Source organism: Lycium ferocissimum, chromosome 12 (assembly GCF_029784015.1).
Source record: "Lycium ferocissimum isolate CSIRO_LF1 chromosome 12, AGI_CSIRO_Lferr_CH_V1, whole genome shotgun sequence".
NCBI classification, from domain to species: domain Eukaryota; kingdom Viridiplantae; phylum Streptophyta; class Magnoliopsida; order Solanales; family Solanaceae; genus Lycium; species Lycium ferocissimum.
Genome location: NC_081353.1, coordinates 53,651,837 through 53,673,471, shown reverse-complemented (window position 1 = coordinate 53,673,471; position 21,635 = coordinate 53,651,837).

Below are 21,635 nucleotides of genomic sequence, written 5' to 3'. Positions count from 1 at the left end.
GGTGCTATTAGTGAGTATAGAGGGGGTCAGCGAAAACAGTATTCCAGATATTCGAGCCAGTCCGTGACTAATGCACCTTCTCGGTTTGCGGGCAGGAGATTTGATCGCCCCATTTATTCCGGTCCGGGTCAGAGTTTGAGGGTCTCAGGTCCTCAGTTTGGAGGTGATCCTAGTTAGAGGAGACCACCGGTGCCACGATATAGTCAGTGCGATAGATTACATTCAGGCCAGTGTCGCCGAGGTTCAGATACTTACTATGCCTGCGGTCAAGTTGGGCATATGATGCGTGATTGTCCGTCGCCGGCGGTAGAGTTGGGGCTCACCCGGGATCCGCGGCGGTTCTTCCTCGTCCGTGCGCCCGCAGTCGGCGACCCCCGTACTTCGGAGCCGTGGTAGGGGCAGGAGGAGCATCCGGTTCGGTGGCACCCGGCCCGTATTTATGCTTTAGCGACGTCGATCTCGAGTCCTCCCTAGATGTGGTTACGGTACACTATCGATATTCTCCCATGATATTTATGCATTGATTGATCTGGGTTCTACCTTATCGTATATTACTCCGTATATCGCTGATCGTATGGGGTGAAACCCGAGCCAATAAAGCCTTTTGAGGTATCCACTCCTATTGGTGACCCAGTAATAGCTAGGCAAGTATACAAAAATTGTGTGATTGTGGTATGTAATCGTCAGACTATAGCTGATTTGATTGATCTGGAAATGCTAGATTTTGATGTGATCATGGGCATGGATTGGTTGGCCTCTTGTTATGCTAATGTGGATTGCAGAACAAAGATGGTTCGATTCCAATTTCCGGGGAGAACCGCACTCGAATGGAAAGGTAACACAGCATCTCCAAGGGGTAGGTTTATTTCTACCTCAAAGCGAGGAAAATGATCGCTAAAGGCTATATTTATCACTTAGTCCGAGCTCATGACACCGAAGTGAAACCACCGACTTTTCAATCCGTCTCGGTAGTAAATAAATTTCTGAATGTATTTCCAAATGAACTTCCAAGCCTTCCACCGGAGCGGGAGATTGATTTTGCTATTGATGTTCTGCCGGATACCAAACCTATATCTATTCCTCTTTACAGAATGGCTCCTGCAGAATTGAAAGAGTTAAAGGCACAACGGAAGGATTTTCTTGAGAAGGGATTCATTAGACCCAGCTCATCGCCATGGGGAGAATCTTTCTTGTTCGTAAGAAAGAAAGACGGATCTTTGCGAATGTGCATCGACTATAGGCAGCTTAACAAGGTGACAATAAAGAACAAATATCCGCTCCTGAGAATCGATGATTTGTTCGATCAATTACAGGGTGCCAAGTGGTTTTCCAAAATTGATTTGAGATCGGGGTATCATCAAGTGAGAGTTAGAGAAGAAGATATTCCCAAAACGGCTTTCAGAACCAGATATGGCCATTATGAATTTCGGGTGATGTCATTTGGGTTAACTAACGCACCGGTAGTGTTCATGAATTTGATGAATAATGTATTCAGACCTTTTCTAGATCTATTTGTGATCGTGTTTATCGACGATATTCTAGTATATTCTCGGTCCGAAGCGGAGCATGCAGACCATTTGCGTATTGTCCTTGGAATTCTTCGGGCTCGTGAATTGTATGCTAAATTTTCGAAATGTGAGTTTTGGCTGAATTCTGTGACTTTTCTGGGCCATATTATCTCAGCTGATGGTATTCGCGTGGATACTCAAAAGATCGAGGCTGTGAAGACTTGGCCAAGGCCTACAACCCCTACAGAGGTTCGAAGCTTTCTGGGTTTAGCAAGCTATTACAGAAGATTTGTGAAAGGTTTTCTTCTATTTCAGCACCATTAACGAAGCTAACTCAGAAATCAGCAAAATTTTAGTGGACCGATGCTTGTGAACGCAGCTTCCAGGAATTGAAGGACAAATTAACTTCAACCCCAGTCCTGACACTTCCAGAAGGACCAGATGGGTATGTTGTTTATTGTGATGCCTCCGGTGTAGGATTGAGTTGTGTGTTGATACAACACGGTAAAGTCATTGCCTATGCTTCCCGGCAGTTGCGGAAACATGAAAAGAACTATCCGACCCATGATCTTGAATTAGCTGCGGTTATTCACGCGCTGAAAATGTGGAGACATTACTTGCACAGTGTGCATGTTGATATTTATACAGATCACAAGAGTCTCCAATATATTTTCAAGCTGAAGGAGCTAAATCTAGGACAGAGGCGGTGGTTAGAGTTATTAAAAGATTATGATGTGAGTATTTTATATCATCCTGGAAAAGCAAATGTAGTGGCCGATGCACTTCAATGGGTAGTCAATGTGATGTCCACCCAGAGAAGAAAGAATTAATCCATGTGCTCCACCAGCTAGCTAGCCTAGAAGTTCGCTTAATAGACTTGAGCAATATAGGAGTCACTGTCCATAACCCAGTTGTTTCATCCTTAGACATTGAGGTGTGAGAGCGCCAATATGAAGATCCCCAGTTGAGTCACTACAGAGATACATTCCCTAAGAAAGAGAAGTCGCCATTTGCAGTTTTACGTAGATGGAGTTCTCGAGTATCGAGGAAGCTATGTGTGCCGAGTGTGGCGGATCGTGTCGTCAAATTCTAGAAGAAGCTCATTACTCCCGTTATTCTATTCATCCGGGGACAATAAAGATGTATCATGATCTCAAGTTAATGTATTGGTGGGATGGAATAAAGAAAGATATAGCAGAATTTGTGGCCTAGTGTCCCAACTGCCAACAAGTGAAGATTGAACATCAGAAGCCAGGAGGATTGTTGCAAGGAATGGAAATTCCAACTTGGAAATGGGAAGTGATCAACATGGATTTCGTTGTAGGTTTGCCTCGTTCCCGGCGCAAGTATGACTCTACATGGGTGATTGTTGACAGACTCACGAAATCAGCTCATTTTCTTCCAGTCAAAACCACATATTCAGCAGAAGATCATTCAAGGTTGTATCTTAAGAAGATAGTGCGACTTCATGGGGTCCCAGTGTCTACTATCACAGACCGAGGAGCACAATTTACTGCTAAATTTTAGAAGTCCTTTCAAGAAGGTTTGGATACTCAAGTGAGACTTAGCACAGCATTTCACCCTCAAACAGATGGACAAGCAGAACACACCATTCAGACCTTGGAAGATATGTTACGGGCATGTGTGCTAGATTTCGGAGGTAGTTGGGATGATCACTTACCTCTTATTGAGTTTGCGTACAATAACAGCTATCACTCCAGTATTCAGATGGCCCCGTACAAAGCTCTATATAGAAGAAAATGTAGGTCGCCAATTGGATGGTTTGAAGTCGGGGAGACTCAACTGATAGGTCCAAAATTGATTCAGCAAGCGGTGGAAAAGATCAAGCTTATCCGAGACCGATTGTTGACAGCCCAAAGTCGCGAAAATCTTATGCAGATAATCGTCGATGAAACCTGGAATTTCAAATCAATGATTGGGTGTTCTTAAAAGTGTCGCTGATGAAAGGCGTAATGAGATTTGGCAAGAAGGGCAAGCTTAGTCCCCGATATATCGAACCTTATAAGATTATCCGCAAAGTGGGCCAAGTAGCTTATGAACTGGACTTAGCTCCAAAACTTAAATCAGTCCACTCAGTTTTTCATGTGTCGATGCTCCACAAATGTGTTGGAGATCCAGCTAGAATCGTGCCAGTGAATGATGTTCAAGTTACGGAGAAGTTGGCTTATGAAGAGGTACCCATTGCCATACTAGATAGGCAAGTACGGAAACTTAGAAATAAAGAGGTAGCCTCGGTTAAGGTCTTGTGGAGAAATAATAACCGAGAGGAAATGACTTGGGAAGTAGAAGGAGACATGAAGTCGAGGTATCCATATTTGTTTCCACCCCCGGAAGAGGCTCAAGATGAGCCACCATTGTCCCCAGGTATGAGATGCTTTCTTTATTCATTTTCGGGTCGTGTGTGGCCATGTTTCTTGCTGTGATATTGTAGCCCTGTGTGGCAATGTTATTTTGGGTTGTTGTGACAGGATGGTAGTACCATATTACAGGGGAAACTCTGGTGAAATTTCGTAGGATTCCGAGAACTTAACATTCGAGGACGAATATTCCTAAGGGGGAAAGAGTGTTACACCTCGGAATTTCGGGTTGCTGAGCGGTGAATGGACTAACGTAAGTTAAGGTGTATATGATGTCCCTACAAGTAAGAAGGGATGCTTAATGATTCTAATTAATATTCCAAAGACATTTGAGGCAAGAGAGAAAAAGTCGTCAAATGAAACTTCACTGTAGTTCTGCGAAAGGGGGGTTCGACAGTCATTCTTTGTACCGTCGGATGAGTCGACGCCTCGTCAATTGTGCCGTAGAATTGATTTAGCGCAAAGACCATTCGACGGAGCAGATCGACGCTCCATCGATCAGTTTGACGGATCGTCCTTCTCACCGTAGAATGAAAGGAAACGAAAGGTTGCTCACTGGAAATTTCACAACTTCAACGGTCAGATCGATGCTCCGTCGATTTGATCGACGCTTCATTGTTCGTATCGTATAATCCTCATCGGGCAGCTTTTGATTTTTTATAAAAAAATACCCCAAGTCCTCATTTTTCATTTCACTCATTCTCTAACTCTCTCCAAACCTCGAGAACCTTCTCTATACCATTTTAACGAATATCCAAGGGAAATCAAGGAGTAAACACCAAGAGTTAGTAGAATCAAGTGCAAGAGTACTCCCTAGGGTTTGTGGAAACCAAGAATCTCTTTGATGTTGAAGTGGGATTTTATCCAAGTGAAGTATTTACATCCAAAAATCCATTCCTACATCATCAAAGTTAAGTTTTATATTTAATTCATGTTATTAAGAATACTGAGAGGTTAAAAGACTTGGATTATGGAAGGGAGGAGAATATGGAGTGTAATATGAAGATAGTGATATTCTTAAATGATGAGTTAACTTGAATAATACATGTTATGAGTACAATCTTGTGTTGAATAATACAAATGATGTTAAGGGAGTATTATATGAGAATGAATATGAAGTTAATAGGTATGGTTATGGATGATTTTGAAGGTGGATTTAAGAAGTAAACAATGTTTAACTTGAAGAAGTTATTGATCATGCTATTATGGATGTTGTTATTGATGCTTGGGAGTTGTTGTATCATATGGAGAAAGTTGTAGAAACAAAGGAAGTGCTGCCCAATTTCCGTTAGCCCTTAGTCGCCTTAGTTTAGCTTCAAGCATGTTTCCGGTTATCTAACCTTAGTACGAACTCTCTTGAATGTAGAATTGTGAGTATTGGAGGGGAGCACTTAGTCGATAAAGCTAGAGCAACGTAAAGGTATGTAAGGCTAGTACCTTTCTTTCAAAGGCATGATTCTTATTTTGCGACTCCATTTTAATAATCCCATGATCTTTTTACATCCTAAAAGATGAAGGTTAAAGGTTCTTAAGGGCTCTTATGAGATAGAGATGAGATATGCTCCATGATGATGATGTTGATAATGATGCTATAATGCGCCCGATATTCTTATCTTTATGATTTGATTAACGTTACTTCTTGTTGTTATCTCACCTCATGATATTAGTTCCTTCAAGGTGAGACATAGTGATGAGGATTATTTCATAATGTAATCGGAGGTTCCCGACCTTACGTCACTCCGATAGAGTTACAGTTTTACTTGAGCTCTCATGCATGCTTTAGATTATGTATATGTAAGACTACACCATGCCTAGTTGGTCGGGCAGACACCACTACGATAGGCGTAGTGGGCAGCTATGATGATGATTACACCATGTCTAGATAGCATGGGCAGATAACACTAATGGGCGGCATGAGACGTTTACCCCGGACTCGGGCTAATGATGACCACACCGCATCTATATGGTCGGGCAGTTATATATATACTTATATGAGATGATGTTATTTATTAAATAAGTTAGCATCCATGACTCCGCCTTAAGAGGCAATCAGTTACAGGTTATCCCTTTATCTCATAATGTTGCATCTCTTTATCAGGTTATTGTGTATGCCTTATACTCAGTACATTTGTTCGTACTGACGTTCCTTTTTTTTAGACACTGTATTCATGCCCACAGGTAGACAGGGAGGTGGCCCAAATCCTTAGGAGTTATACGAGCTTACATAGCACCCCACTACTCCGGAGGTACAGCTTATTGTTGCTTTCTTTTGTGTTCATATTGGGTATGACGGGGTCCTATCCCGTCCTTATGTCTCAGCACTCCAGTAGAGGCTCGTAGATACGTATGCGTGGGTAGTAGTTGTCTCATAAATACATCAGTGTATAGTTTTTATATCATTTTTGCAGCCGTGAGGGCTTATGTTTACATATATGTGCTTTCTTGGGGAGTATATGTGTACAGGTTAGGTATGATGGTTAGCGTGAATAGTGGTGCTCGATAATCAGCTCCGGGTACCCGTCATAGCCTACTGGTTGGGTCGTGACAATGCACCCTTGTTGTGCAACTGTCTCTGAGCAATTCATACCTAGCTCTTTCACATATCTCTGAGATAGAACATGTCTGCAGACCTGGATCATTTGCTTTGTCTGCATCTGTCTCTTTGTGTAGATCATGTCCCTAGACCTAGTTCACCTACCTTGTTCAATCACTTTATCCAAATTTCTTATAGTCCAAAAAATGAACATTATATCACGATCACACTAAGATTAAGCCAAATTAGCGTATATGAATCAAAAGCATAAGCACACGCTATATCTTCCACCTTTTGGTATCATTAAAAAGTTGTCTTAGATTAGCTTCAAGTGAGCTTTGTTGGTATTGAACTCATGGCCACTGGGGCAATCGCGCATACACAAGGTAACATAATCAGTCACTTAATTGAGTCTAAAAAAACATTCGAATCACACAGATAAGGCACAAATTTTTAAGATAAACAATAGTTTTTCATTAACTTCATAAAGTACAATTTCAGTCCCTTGGTTACAAAAATACAAAACAGATCATTTTCACAAAACTTAGGACCTAGACACGCTATAGTAATCACTTGAATAAAATTAGAGAGGACCTGGTCAGTTTGCTAGGGACTGTGACCAAGGTGGATTTTACAATTTTGGGGCTAATGTCTAAGGAATCCTAACTAGAAGGTTTTGACAATGGCTTGACTATAAGGGAAGTATATATCTTTCTTTGTTTCCTTCCCCACGAATCACCATCTGAATCAACCCCTCGCCCCCAGGAAGGACTACCATTTTTATCCACCTTTTTCCACTAAGAAGACCTACCATTTTTTCCACTGGTTTAGCCCAGGAGGACCAAGATCCTGACTGCTCTTCTTTCCTAAATAGTGGAGGGTTCTTCTCCTTTTCATCCTTCCTTATTTCCCCACTTCTATGAGCCCCAACCATTTTTCTTTCTTTTTTGTCATTTGCAGAAGGTGTATATATTCATATGGGAGGAAATGGTAGGTTAATGAGAGTGAAGTGGAGCGTATAGTTGGAGGTGGTTGAGTCATGAGAGTGTATGGGAGAAAATTATTGATCGGAGAAAGAAGAAGAATCAGACATTTCCGATTGGGTTTTTGGGGTGAGAGAGAGACTGTGATATGGATGAGTGAAGAGGGATGTGATCGGTTTAAGTAGAGGTGAAGAGGAGGTTAGGCAGTGTGAATAGGGCATTTGAAAAGTCTTATTGGGAAGAGGATGATTTGATTGTGGAAGGTTTTCAAGAAGGGTCATCCTGACTCAACCTTTCCTTTTCTCAGTACACCCTTAATGATGGCTATACTTGACTAGGGTAGTGAAAATAGGTTGCCCAAGTTATTTCATGATTTGAATGTATAATTGACTGCAAGGGAAAGAATACATACCTGAAGTGTAAATGGATAATCATGTGCAATCTTTGATTTGAAGCCAGTTTCGGTGACAAACAAATTATTAGACTTTAAGAGATCATGAAACTATTATGGTATAGGACATACAACCAAATGTACAAGACTGAGTAAAATATATTATTCACTTTTTGGAGACCCATTTAACCTGAGACAAAATTTCTAACCAATTTTAAGGATTACATGTGCATCTTTAATCATTCCCAATACTGACATAATTCTTTCTTTTCTAAGCCAATATGGAGAATTCTTCAAATTAGTCAGCCCATAATTTTGAGATAAGTTAAGACCCTTTTTATATGTCTCTCGAGAGTGACGTCTTATATCAAAGAGACATATGGGCTTAAACTGAACCAGATTTTTAGTAATATTGATAGTATTTGTGTGATCACAAAAATAATTTGCATACTAGACTCCTTCATTTTTGTCAAAATCATAATGACTAAGCACAGTGCAAGACATGACCACATATTTTTGCCTCCACAAAGGATATGCTCTCCGAGTTTTGTTTCCTTGATGGCCCTGAATTCTAGCCCTGATTCCCAGGAATAGGCCATACGTGTAGTAATCCACTAATTTTCTTCTTTATTGACAACTCAACAATGAACAGATCAATATTAGCACTTTTTTGGATCATATTGAATTACTTGTTCCAGTTGACCGTCTTCATCCATTTGGCAGAACAGGTTCTTTAACTTGTTTTGTGGGTACATGAGTATCCACAATTTGATGATCCTCCATTTTTGCAGCAGTTTTTTTTTTTTTTGGATGAATGCTCTCTTTTTTGCTCAACTTTTATCTTCGACGTGATCTATGCATTTGAGGCTTGTCTGAGTCCTTAGAGAACTTGTAGACTATTTTCTTTGACTAGGAAGTTCAACATCCTTAGCAACCATCTGAAGAACTGCAAGGTCCCTTCATCACCAATTATTCCCTATTACTTGCACTTGTTACTTTGTTGGCATGACACTTTCAAGGACTTGCATTCCCTGGCATTCATCTCTCTTTCAGGTACTATGGCTTGAGCTTCATTTAACTTGGTTCAATGGTGACTGCATCAGATGTTCCCCCTGTCTTTGTGCAGTATTTCTCTTTAGAAGGAGGGGTTTTCTTCATTTATGCGAACTATTTGAAGTTTTATTTTAGTTGTTTTGCTGGATTTTCAGTGGTGAACCAGGTTCATCTACATGTTTCTTCCAGATTTCCCCAGTCTGAGTGTCAACTTGTTCAGTATTGAATGAACATAGTCTTTTGTTGTATTTACCTTTCTTGTCATCCTTAGAATTACTTTTCCTCTTTTCAAGGCTGAGATTGAGCAGAGAGCGTTGTTTAAACCTCCTGTTATGATTTGAGCAAGCACTATCTATATATTAGTTTTGCTTGCTTTCTGTCACTCTTATCTGCAAGAACAATAAAAGTTCAGTTCTAGGCACCCAGACAAGCTTTGGTCCTTTTCCTTTAACAATCAGATAAATCAGATCTTTCTTTGCCTATTCAAGCAGAGTCCAAGTGAGCCTGTTTCCGACATCTATTGCAATCTTCTTGATTGGCTTGGAGTTTCTATGTGCAATCTTCAGATTTCTTTCCTTCTAGCTTATGTCCACTGTACACTTAGTTTTGCAATGTCCCATCTTACCACAGAACCACAGAGAGTGCATAATTCCTCTTTTAACGGATCCTGTTTGGGGCCTTCTATCAAATCCCAGCCAAGCTGTCATATTATGTGTTTGATTGATGAGGTTTGAGCGTAATTGGGAGGCTTGAGTCCAGCGACTCTCTCTTTCAAGATGATGTTCTGTTCTTAGGATTTTGAAAAAAATTCTCTGGATTTTTCTTTCTCTAGGTGCAACTCCTCTTTTATTCATTTCAGTTCAGATTTAATCCTTAGTTGTTCACTGCTCCTATCAGATATATCGGTTTTAATAGTCAGCTTAAGAACTTCGGATTGAAGAGCCATAATAGATTAACCAAGTTGAGCAACCTATTCTTTCAAAGAGCAGTTCTCTTTTTCAGTTTTATCTTTACAAGCTTCAATATTTATCAGTTGATCTTTTAAGCTAGTAAATTCACTGATTAACTCAACTCTTTTTGTACTCATTTCGTGATATTCATCAATTAGGGTGATCATCAAGGTCATCAGTATTTTCTTTGAAAAAAGATCCAGTTTATCCTTAAACTCAAGAACACTTATCTTGGTGTCATCCTCAGTGTCTGAGCCTGAATCATCAACAGTCATGAGAGTGGTGTGGTCAACTTCAACTTCAGGTTCATCAATAGAACCCCAGGTTGCCACCATAGTTTTTATTGTTTCCATGTTCTTTCTATCGTTGACCTGCTCCATCTTTCTTTCCGTCTCTATCATTTCTCTTTTTCACTATATTTTTCATAGAGGACAATCTTTGATCATACGACCAATCCTCTCACACTTGAAGCACCCTCCAGTCTGCGACTTGTCGAAACTCCTTCCCTTTTCAGATATATTATTTTTTCCATATTGATTTTCCATTTTGAGGAATTTTCAAAATTTTCTGGTGATCAAGGCCATTTCATCTTCGGCTTCTACTTCTGTGACCTTGAGTGCTAAAGATCTTCCAGTACTTGCTTCTTCAGCTTTTGCATTCTCCATGTCCATCTCAAAGATATCTAGATTCCCTACTAGTTCTTCTAGAGACATGACTTCTATGTCCTTAGCTTCTATTATGGATGTGACCTTCATCTTAAATGACTTGGGTAAAGTTCTTAAGATTTTATCTATTAAGTCCTCAGTGGTGGTGATTTTTCCAAGGTATGTCAACTCATTTACGATGGAGGTGCATCTGGTGAATATCTCAAAGACTGTCTCTCCAAGCTTCATTTTGAATTTTCAAAATCAGTAGCCAACATAGCTTTTCTGAACTTTCTTACTTAAGTAGTTCCTTCATGAGCATTCTTCAAGGCATCCCAAATTTGTTTTGCATTTGTACATCCTGATATTATGTTGTACTCATCAGGTCCAAGGCTACAGATCAAGACAATCTTGACCTTTGCATTCTTTTCCAGAATTTTATAGCCACTTTCAACATACTCACTCTTCTCCTTTTTGACATCAGTTCCATCATTAGCCTTTTTCATGGGATATTTTGGTCTTTCAATAACTCTACCTCAGAGCTCATAATCTTCGGCCTGCAAATGATCTTGCATGCGAGCTTTCCACCATCCATAGTATTTTCCATTGAATAGTGATGGCCTTCTAGGTGAGTATCATTCACTGTGTCCAAGTGGTAGTACAACATTCATCATGATCTTTTCTTAAGGTGTTAACCTTTTAAAGAAAACCTGCTCTGATACCAATTGTCAAATTGCACTACTCATTGTCTATCTTACTTTATACCAGATTTTTTACTAATGATAGACCAGGTTACTTTACCTGTTTCAAGCTAGCGTTGCGAAATAATAAATAACAGTAAAAGTAAAGACACAGTGATTTTATGTAGAAACCACTCGGCTCATAATGGGTGAAAAAATCACGACCTACACCTCTGCAGGATTTTTCCCAAAATTAACTACAACGGTGAGCCTTTGCAAATTCAAGTTACAAACTCTGTAATCTAGGAATTAAACTCTGATTCCTATCTCAACAATCTCCCTAGTCTATTGAGCCCACTCCAAGTTATCCCAACTTGAAGTTGAATTTGACTAACGGTTATACCTATAGTAATTGCTTCTACGAAAGCTGATAAGGTACAATTCGATAAACAATCCTAATGCACGAATTTAGACTCAAGCCTGTAAAACAGATTCTTTAATCTTTTTCGTTGTATCAAGGCACACATCGGCAATCAAAATTCTCTCTGCATTGACAGTGCTTGTTCAAATTCTGATTTTCTCTCTTTGTGTGTGCGTAAATCTTCTTCAGGGCATGACTTGACTATTTATAGCACTAGGTTTGCATCAAGTCGGCTGAACTCAATCCTTATACAGTAAGACCCATTATGAGAGTTAGAGTTTAAGTTGACTTGGGATTGTAGCATTCAAGCGGCTTCAGTGTCCTTGTAGGAGTCTGAAGTATCTTGATAATTATGGTAAGAAATCCTTCAAACTTGTCCACCAAGTCTTTATCATAAAACACAAATCCTACCCGCAGTAGAACCTGAGCTGGAACATGTTCTTGGACCTGGTTCAAGCATCTGGTTTAATTTTCTCTGAATCTTCTCAACGTCTGAGATGGAACATGTCCATAGACTTGTTTCATTCACCCTTGTTGTGTAACTAAATCTGAGGTATTCACACCTAGCTCTTCCACCCATCTCTGAGATAGAACGTGTCTGCGGACCTGGATCATTCGCTTTGTCTGCATCTGTCTCTTTGTGTAGATCATGTCTGCAGACCTAGTTCAGTCACTTTGTCCATCATCTTTCTGTGCCTAATTCATTTACTTTATCTCAAACATCTGTCTCTAAAACTGATTTACTAGCCTTGTTCATTCACTTTATCAATCATCAAAACTAATTATACGTGTTTATGCCAACATATATTGATACATGAATAAAAAAAAAAAAAACCTACACAGAAAGCGTAAGGATCCAAAGAAAAAGAAGAGGGGTTTGACATGGTGATGAGAATTGAGATATCACTTACTCCGATAATACTAGAGAAATTGTTCAATGACAATGACATCCTTGTCATTTACATATATTTTATTATTTTAGTACTAATTTGAAGGGTTGAATATTACTCTTTTTTATCTCTTATCACTTCTCAACGTTAGTAAAAGTGAACTTTCAATGCTCAAATATTCAAAAGAGTGTGAAGAGAGAAGAGGATTGACATGTTCAAACGGTATAGAGTCTCTACTCTCCAGTCTCGACCAATATTATGAATCGTTAAATGATGAAAGATTAGGAGAAAGAATTAACATAATAAGGGACAAATCGTTAAATGATGAAAGATTAGGAGAAAGAATTAACAGAATAAGGGACAGGACAAATCAAAGACGACGCCGAGGAAGAGAATATAATAATAATAATAATAAACTGCTAAGCACTAGGGTCGTTTGGTAGCTGATCTTGGAAGTAAGTTATGCAGGTATTAAAGCCTGCATAAGTGATATCACATTTAATAATTAATTTGGAGATAAATTATTCATATATAAATTTAATACGGTATTTGATTTTCAATTTCAAAACTCACATAACTAATACTACATGTACTATTATAAATTATGATAAAATTTATATATTATTTTAAATATAAATAAATATATATTATTAATATTTGCATAATTCTAATCAGCTACCGATCTTCTCTCTTGATTTATACAGCTTTCAATCAACCTGTCATTCTCCCGACGATAAACTAATGGCAGAATGCCACTGAAAAGATTTATCAGATTTTTAAAGGGGACAGTGACAATGACAACTTAATTTTGCTCATTTTTGGCTTATGGTTTAAATTTGAAGGAAAATGGACATCTGCCATATTGGCCATTTTTGCCATGTGTAGTTAATTATATCAACCACCTACCACCTAATAATTGCATATAAACTCCAATGGACCCATATATACATTCATAATTCATTAAACACTAAAGCCAAACATACACCAATTTTCTTTCAGTTTTTTTGTTTTATTCGTAGTTTTTTTTTTTTGGGTTCGTAGCTACTTTCCCTTTCATATAAGCCAAGCAAGTACCAGATAAGACGGGCTGATTTACATATATATCCCTTGGCTTCTTTTTTTAATTACTATTTAATTTTTATTCTTAGTTTTAAAAATTATGCAAATATAATTCTTTAGATATTATTTTTTCCAAATAATGTTAGACTCAGATATAATGTTTGCTTATATATTGCTCACCAATCTCACATATAAAACATTAGATTGTATCTACAACAACAACAATAGACCCAATGTAATCTAACAAGTGGGGTCTGTGAAGGGTTGGATGTGCGCAAACCTTATTCCTATCTATGTGGAGTAGAGAGGTTGTTCCTGATAGACCCTCGACTCAAAAGAAGTGTAATCAAAATAGGTTATGAAGGAAAATAACTACAGTAAAAGGAGAAGGTAAACAAAACAAATGAATCAACATGTAGTAATTAGAATTAAAGAATAAGAGACTATGCAAATACTAATAATACTACTAAATAAAGAGGAAACTAGCCCTTATCTCTCCCACAAAAGAACGACGACCACACTCAGCTACCTACTAATCTTCTACCCTAATTCTCGACCTCCATAAATTCCTATCTTGGGTCATGCTCTAGTAAGCTCAAGATGCATGCATGGGTCATTTCTTGTCTAATCACCTCCTCCAGTTCTTCTTCGGCTACCTCCACCTCTCCTACAACCTGCTATAGCTAACCTCTCACAACTCCTCACGGGTGCATCCGCTCCTTTTCACGTGCCCAAACTATCTCATACTCGATTCCCTCATCTTGTTTGCCACGGAGCCACGCCCACTTGTCTCATATAACTTCGTTCCTAATCCTACCCGTCCTAGTATGCTCACCATCCATCTAAGCATCATCATCTCTACCACCTTCATTTTCTGAACATGCGTTCTTAACTTGCCAGCAACCGGTCCTATATAATAGTGTAGCTCTAACCACCAATATGTAGAACTTAACTTTAAGCCTTGGTGACACATTCTTATCACATAATATCCTAAGAGAGCCTCCATTTCATCCACACTCCAATATAGTGTGCGACACATTGTCAATCTCCAGTACGATGTGCGACATCATTTGTCATCTCATGTTTACAATAATTTATCAAGTTTTAGATCGTGGTCTGACATTTTCTCATAAAAAACTTAATTCACTTAAAAGAGATCTATAAGTCAAGAAAAGAAAATAAAAAAAAATCATTTATTGATTTTCTCAAAAGGATTTTAAGATAAGATTCTTTTGTGGCATGGCACTTTATAATCAAGAGAATCGTAGTGTCCACACTTTATAACCAAGAAGAATCGTGGTGTACGGACATGTGGATCATACTTATTCTCAATTGCTTTAAAATTATTTAGAATTTAGATTGCTTGCGCAGTAAATTTTACATCACTCAACGAGTCCTGGAGAATGATTGTCGTGAGATCTCCATGCAATCCCTGGCATCACTTTCGGCTACATCATCTTTCCAACCTAACAAAGACGGATTTATGATTTAAATTTGATGACTTTAGATAATAAAAAATTTAATTGTACTTTTAAAGTTAGAAATACATATAAGGCTTATTGAAATTTTAATTGATTTTCATGTATATATATGAATCATATTAACATATTGAGTTCAAGTGAACCGCATTACTGATAGCATGTGTCCGCCCCGATAACAAATGACCCACTATATATATTATCTATTGAGAGTAAGCAATACCTGTCTACGCTATTACTAATTGATAACAACAAGAGGGATTGTCAGCATTGCAAAAGTTCAAAATGAAATAGATTTATGATGTGATTTGTTTAGAGGAAAATGTTTTTTAAATTTTTCATGTTTGGCTGTCCAAAATGTTTTTGAAAATATTTTTTCTAGAAAAACAAGTTCCTTAAAAATGAGGAAAATGACTTCCTTCATGGAAGTAGAAAAAACAAATTTCATAAGTGACATTTCAAGTTCATTGTCTTCTCCCCATTCCACCCCCGCCACCCCCATACCCACACTCTTCACCCTATTGCGTTTTGCTAGATTACATATAAATGTTCGTGGGACAATATATTTTTTCGCTTACTTGCCAAATACTAAAAAATAAGTAAGAAACTTATTTCCAAGAAACATTTTCTAGGAACATATTTTTCATGAAAAACATTTATCTTCGCACCAAACACACCCTTAATTAGTGCAATAGTTCTCTTCCTGTCTGCCATAGACAAATTATAGACTCTCACCCGCGACATGTCATACATGGAAACAAAGCTAATGGAAAACATTGTCATGGGAAATAAGCCTTAATTGACTATAATCTTCTACTATATATCTCTTGTTACAAGTATCAATCGTTATTGTAAACTCAATTTGGTTCAGAATGTTTGACGTTTTTAGAAGAAAATAAGAGAGCATTTATTTATTTTTTTCTCCATATTTGACCATACTGCTAATTAGTGGAGCATTCTTCCCTTTACGAAAAGATGTAATTAGGACATATACTCTTTATCATTTTGAGGTTCTCTTGCAGAACCTGTAAAGTTCGCTTACGTTGATCTTGAGGTCACGGAGTTCAATTTTTTAAAAGCCTCTCTAGAAATGCAAGCGTAAGCCGCTGATACGTATCCTCTCTTCGTGGTCCGCCCTTTTCCGACCCCCGCGCATGTTTTCAGCAAATTGCATCGGACCGCTTACTCTTTGAGTCCGGAACCAAATGCCCCCAAAAAATTATTTTGAACCAAAATACCCCAACAAAAAAAAAAAATGTTACGAAACTACCTTTAATACTGCGCTAAAGCACTTAACCGTAACGGAGCCGTTAAGTGCTTTAGCGCAATAAGACTTAACAAAGAATTGCCCGTTGAGTGCTTTAGCTAAGAAAATATCGCTATAGAAATTTGTCTCTCATCTATAGTGCATTATTTTATCAAGCGCTATAGCGTCCGCCATTTTCCAAAACCAAATCTCTTATTACATTTTCACTCCTTTTTACGTAGTTTAACCGTATATTAATCATGCTTTGAGACTCCGGAACTTCAATATTTTATATAGAACCCTATTTATATTTGTACAATTAATAAAATAGGCTCAATACATCAAGAATGCGCAATACTTTGGATTGTCGTTTTAGTGGTTGAAAAGTGCTCGAAGTATTTTTTTTTGTTTGAAGACTTGTAGTCATTAGCTTTACGTTATTTATCTTTTAGGGTTTCGTCTTATTTTTAAATTAATGCTTAACTTTATTTCGAATGTGTCACGTATTTTTTCATTATCAATTTAGGATGTGAAACTATAAACAATAATAAAGACTAAGATAATAAGATAATATGTATAAATATGCAAAAAATATATAATATTTATGATAAATTATACAACACTAATGTATATACACTATCGAGGATGGGTCCCACATGTAGTATGCCGGAGACTATCCCTAGGCCTAAGGCTGATACTATCCCCACCGCCCTCGCCATCGTCTCCATCGCCCTTTTTCCTCTTAATAACCGAGCGCTCCAAGTCATGATCATCTCCTCTTCCCCTAGCCCTTGCGCCCCTTCAACGTGCTTCTTCGGGGATCTAGTCCGCCGGCACGCTCGTAACCTCGAGCCGAGCTAGGTCTGGAAACTCGACCTCTTTCTCGTCGGGAGTCGCCACCTCAGGCGCCGAAGGATGAACCTGCAAGGTATATAATAATTAGTACCATTTCTTATTTATATTGAATACATTAACGTTATTTATTTATTCAAACCTCGCGTGTCAACGGCGCCCGAGTAGGCCCCGAGATAGGTCTGTAGGCTCGAGAAGGGCGGTGGTGAATACGAGGTAGTCTCCCGGACGAGATGTCGTTCGAAGTCCAAGTAAATGTTATAAAAATTAAATAAATATTTACCTCATATTGAATAAAATTAGTTTTAAGTAAAAAACTTACATGCGCCTCGGTAGTCTCATGAGAAGACACCTCCTCGGGCAGTCACGAGAATGCTCCCGAACGGATCGCTCCCGTGGACCCATCGTTCCGAATATCACACCCCACCATTGGCAAGGCGTGATTGGCACCCAGCACCTTGCAGGAACCGAGCGAACCAATTTATAACTTACATCCTTTGTGTCTCAAATGGAAACAATAAGATCAAGAGGCTAAATATGAACATAATATCATGCATAAGCAAATATACAATAGACCCATGATGCCGACATTACTATTGTCACATTATGACAAAAGTCAGTACACAGAACGTCGCAAAGCTCTATAAACATGACCGAAGTATGTATTCTCGACGTGGTCCCCCCGACATACCCTCTTGTCAAAAAAAAAAAAAAAAAAAAAAAAACATACGCAACTCGTACTCGAATGCTCCGGAAGAAGTGGAGCTCACCAAACAAAACTTGTACCTAAAGGCAAACCTACGATGAAAAATCCTCATCTGCGTCTATCTACACTCGCGGCATGAACGCAATGGCCACGGCAGGGACGTCGGTACATTTGCGAGCAATGTACGAGTATGTAAGGCATGAATAGTAGTATGATATCGTAATGAAGATAACATAAGATGAAGTAAGTAATTATACCTCGTACTCTTCTTAAGATCTCTGTCATGTAAACTACTCGTCTACAGGAAAAACATTTCATACACATCCATACACAACATACATACATATGCATTCATATACACTTACTATACATACATCTGTCATATCCGTACCCGGCCCTTTCGGGACTCGGTGTTATCGGTACTCGGCCCATGCGGGACTCGATGTTATCCGTACTCGGCCCTTGCGGGACTCGATGTTATCCATACTCGGCCCTTGCGGGACTCGATGATATCCCTAACTGATCAGTGGGATACAATGCATACATACATATACATAAAAATACATAACTGAAATCAACATCATCATTACCATTATCATTATCGCTATATCCTTCATTAGAAGATCAACTATCTTAAGGTGAAGTCGACGATGTCATGGGAGTCTCGAGAACCATGAACTTAGATAGCATTAGAAATAGAATCGTCGTCGCTATATCTCACCTCGAAAGAACAAGTACTAAGAGGCGAGAATCACAAAGAATAGTCTCAAAGATCATGAATAAGCTCAAAAACATCGTAAGGATCATGAGATTCATAGGCTTCTAGTATTTGTGGAGGCAAGGATATTATGGATATGGCACAAAGGTTTATAACGAAAGAATCATGCCTTTAGAAAGAAAGGGTTTAGCCTTAACATACCTTTTTGGTCGCCTTAACTTTAACTACTCAATGCTTGTCTTAGTCCTTCAAATAAATCTTTCTAGAATCTCGCTTAAATTTCGAAAGATCTCCCATGTTTATATGCCTAGCCCAAAACACAAGTAATTCAAAGAACCAAAAACAACAACATCAATACCAACATTAATCATAATATTCTCAACACCAAAATACTCCATAAACATCCCATATGGGGTTTATCCCATATTGCCACCAACAAAACTATTATACGGCTATTTGACAGTTTTATCTCTATAAACTAGTGCGAAGATGGAAGGTATGTGTCTCTGGCCTCCACCGCTCAACCATGGCCGTGATGAGCGCCCAATCATGCTGTACTCGACCAACGGACACGCAACGGTAGATGCCGCTCCGAAACAATATCTCCAAGACGCGAGGGTGTGGGGGGTGCTCGAGTAAAAGAGTCCACGCTCTCTGCAGCCTACGGGGACGGAGCCTAGTAGATATCCCTATAGTACGCCCATAATAAGTCCGACCTATGATTGTCTTGCAAAGACAATACCGATCTATCGCCAGTGCCCCGGTGAATAACGGGCCCCGGTGATCATCGCCCCGGGGAACATCGGGCCCGGGGGAACATTCGGATCCATGAAAGAGTCCTCCGTACAAACTAAATTAGTCATTATTCTTGAAATGAAAGATAAATTATATTAACTAATTAATAATTTGTAGGGAATATGTGAATTTTGTAGTATTATATCTTGTGAATAATTAACATGAGATATGCAGTAAATTTAATATGTGACAGTAAGAACACATATGTGATGGCAAAAAGTTAATTACTTTTGAATTATGTGATAGCAAAGACGTGTTAAGTTAATTAGTTTGGGAATCGAAATTCAGCAGTAATATTTGTTTAGAACTCTATTTTGAATATGTGATATATTTTTAGTTGACCAAATAGCCAACACAACTACGATAAAATTAAACTAAAAAAGTATATTCGTTGACCACATATTTTCATACAAACTTTACATTTTTTTTTGTTAGTTTATGTATTTATGAAAAGAAGAACTTTAACTATTCTTTTTAAGATAATCTTTTTTTATTTAACATATATATTCACGCTTTTAAAATTATATAGATTAACAATTCATAATCATTTACAACTTGTTTGGATGGTTGTTACCTATTGTATTATATTATGTTGTTAGTTTAAATACAATGTTTGCTTTGATTGTTACTTTAATTTTATTTTTATGTAATGACGAAAGGTCCTATTTTATGTAACCACTGATTTGGCCCTATACAATACAACACAATACGATAAATGTCAAAACAATACATAACAATCATCCAACAAAGTGTTAACAACATAATAATTCATTACCAATCAACTTCTTTCAATTCATAAACAATATTTAACAACTAATAAATTCATAATCAATATTTAACAAATAATCAATTAACAAAATAATAATTCATTAACAATTCATAAATAATTAACAAATTAACAACTCATAAACATATAACAAATTAACAATTCATAAACATTTAACAAATTAACAATTCATAAACATTTAACAAATAATGAATTAAACAAACAAAAAAAATTCGGAACAGTGGCAAAAGCCACTGCTCAATTGAACAAGAACAAAAAAAAATTATTTTTTTTTTCGAAAATGGCAAGGGTTAAATGTTAAGCATGCTTAGAATATAATGTATATAACAAAATAATAACAAAAGTTCATAATAGAAAACCTTAATCGAAGATTTTTTGTAAAGTTATTTTAATCGAGTTGTACGCCACTTTTTCCCAAAATTCGAACTTAGAATCTTGCTCCTTGATTTAAATATACCGAGAATCTAAACTTTCACGGACGAAATTTAATAGAAAATGACGTTTTTGGATGTGGGGACCACCTCGGTTTCGCCTCCAATGGAGGGACCAGTGGTGGAACCCGATGGGTTTAAAGTGGAGCGCTATAGCGCAGTAAAATACTGCGCTATAGGAGAGAGAGGAATTGCTATAGCGCAGTATTTTACTGCGCTAAAGCACTTAACGGCTCCGTTACGGTTAAGTGCTTTAGCGCAGTAAAATACTGCGCTAAAGGTAGTTTTGTAACTTTTTTTTTTTTTGTTGAGGTATTTTAGTTCAAAATAGTTTTTTTTGGGGCATTTTGGTTCCGGACTCCTTACTCTTTATCATTTTAGTTATTGAATAATGTCATTTTCAAAGAGTTACAGGAACTTTAGAAGAGTACGTAATATAGAACAAAATTGAATTGAATTGGTCGGCCTCGCAGCATTATGAACTGTCAACAGTCAAATCAATAGCATTTAGTATTGACGTTGAGTTAACTAATGAATAGTGGTTTTCTTTTTCCAAGACTCAATTTGATGCTTAATAATGTACCAAACGTTCTACTTAGTAGTTGGTGGTTTTTGGGGAAACAAGTAGAAGAAAAGAACTTGGGAGGTGGTGGTCAACACACGTTTTCTCCTTGCAATGATGTGTGAGATTACTGAAACAGAAATCCATCTTCATCCCTACCTTAATAAAAAGATTTTGGTGAATTGGGTATCTGAACATATGATAAAGTATTCTTAGTAGATATTTTCGACTCAAATTTTGAAAAAATTTCTACGCATATTCTTAAGCGCTCATTATATAGACAAATTAACCACATAAAATATGTCACTTTCTTTAATTATGTAGATCATCCTCAATTAGAACATGCTCAGGGTTTTATAGCTTGTTGAGGCTAATATGAATAATGAAAGGAGGTAACACATTTAAGTTGTTAACTTGTTTAAGTAATGGGCATTTTGGAACACATGTGGAAGCCTTTTCAAAAACCGAGTATAAGGTGTAATACAAATATTTTATCAGCGTGTTCGGGTGTTTAATTGAAATATGTTATAATTTGAGTGTATGAATAAAAATTTACTGACAAGTTGAAGG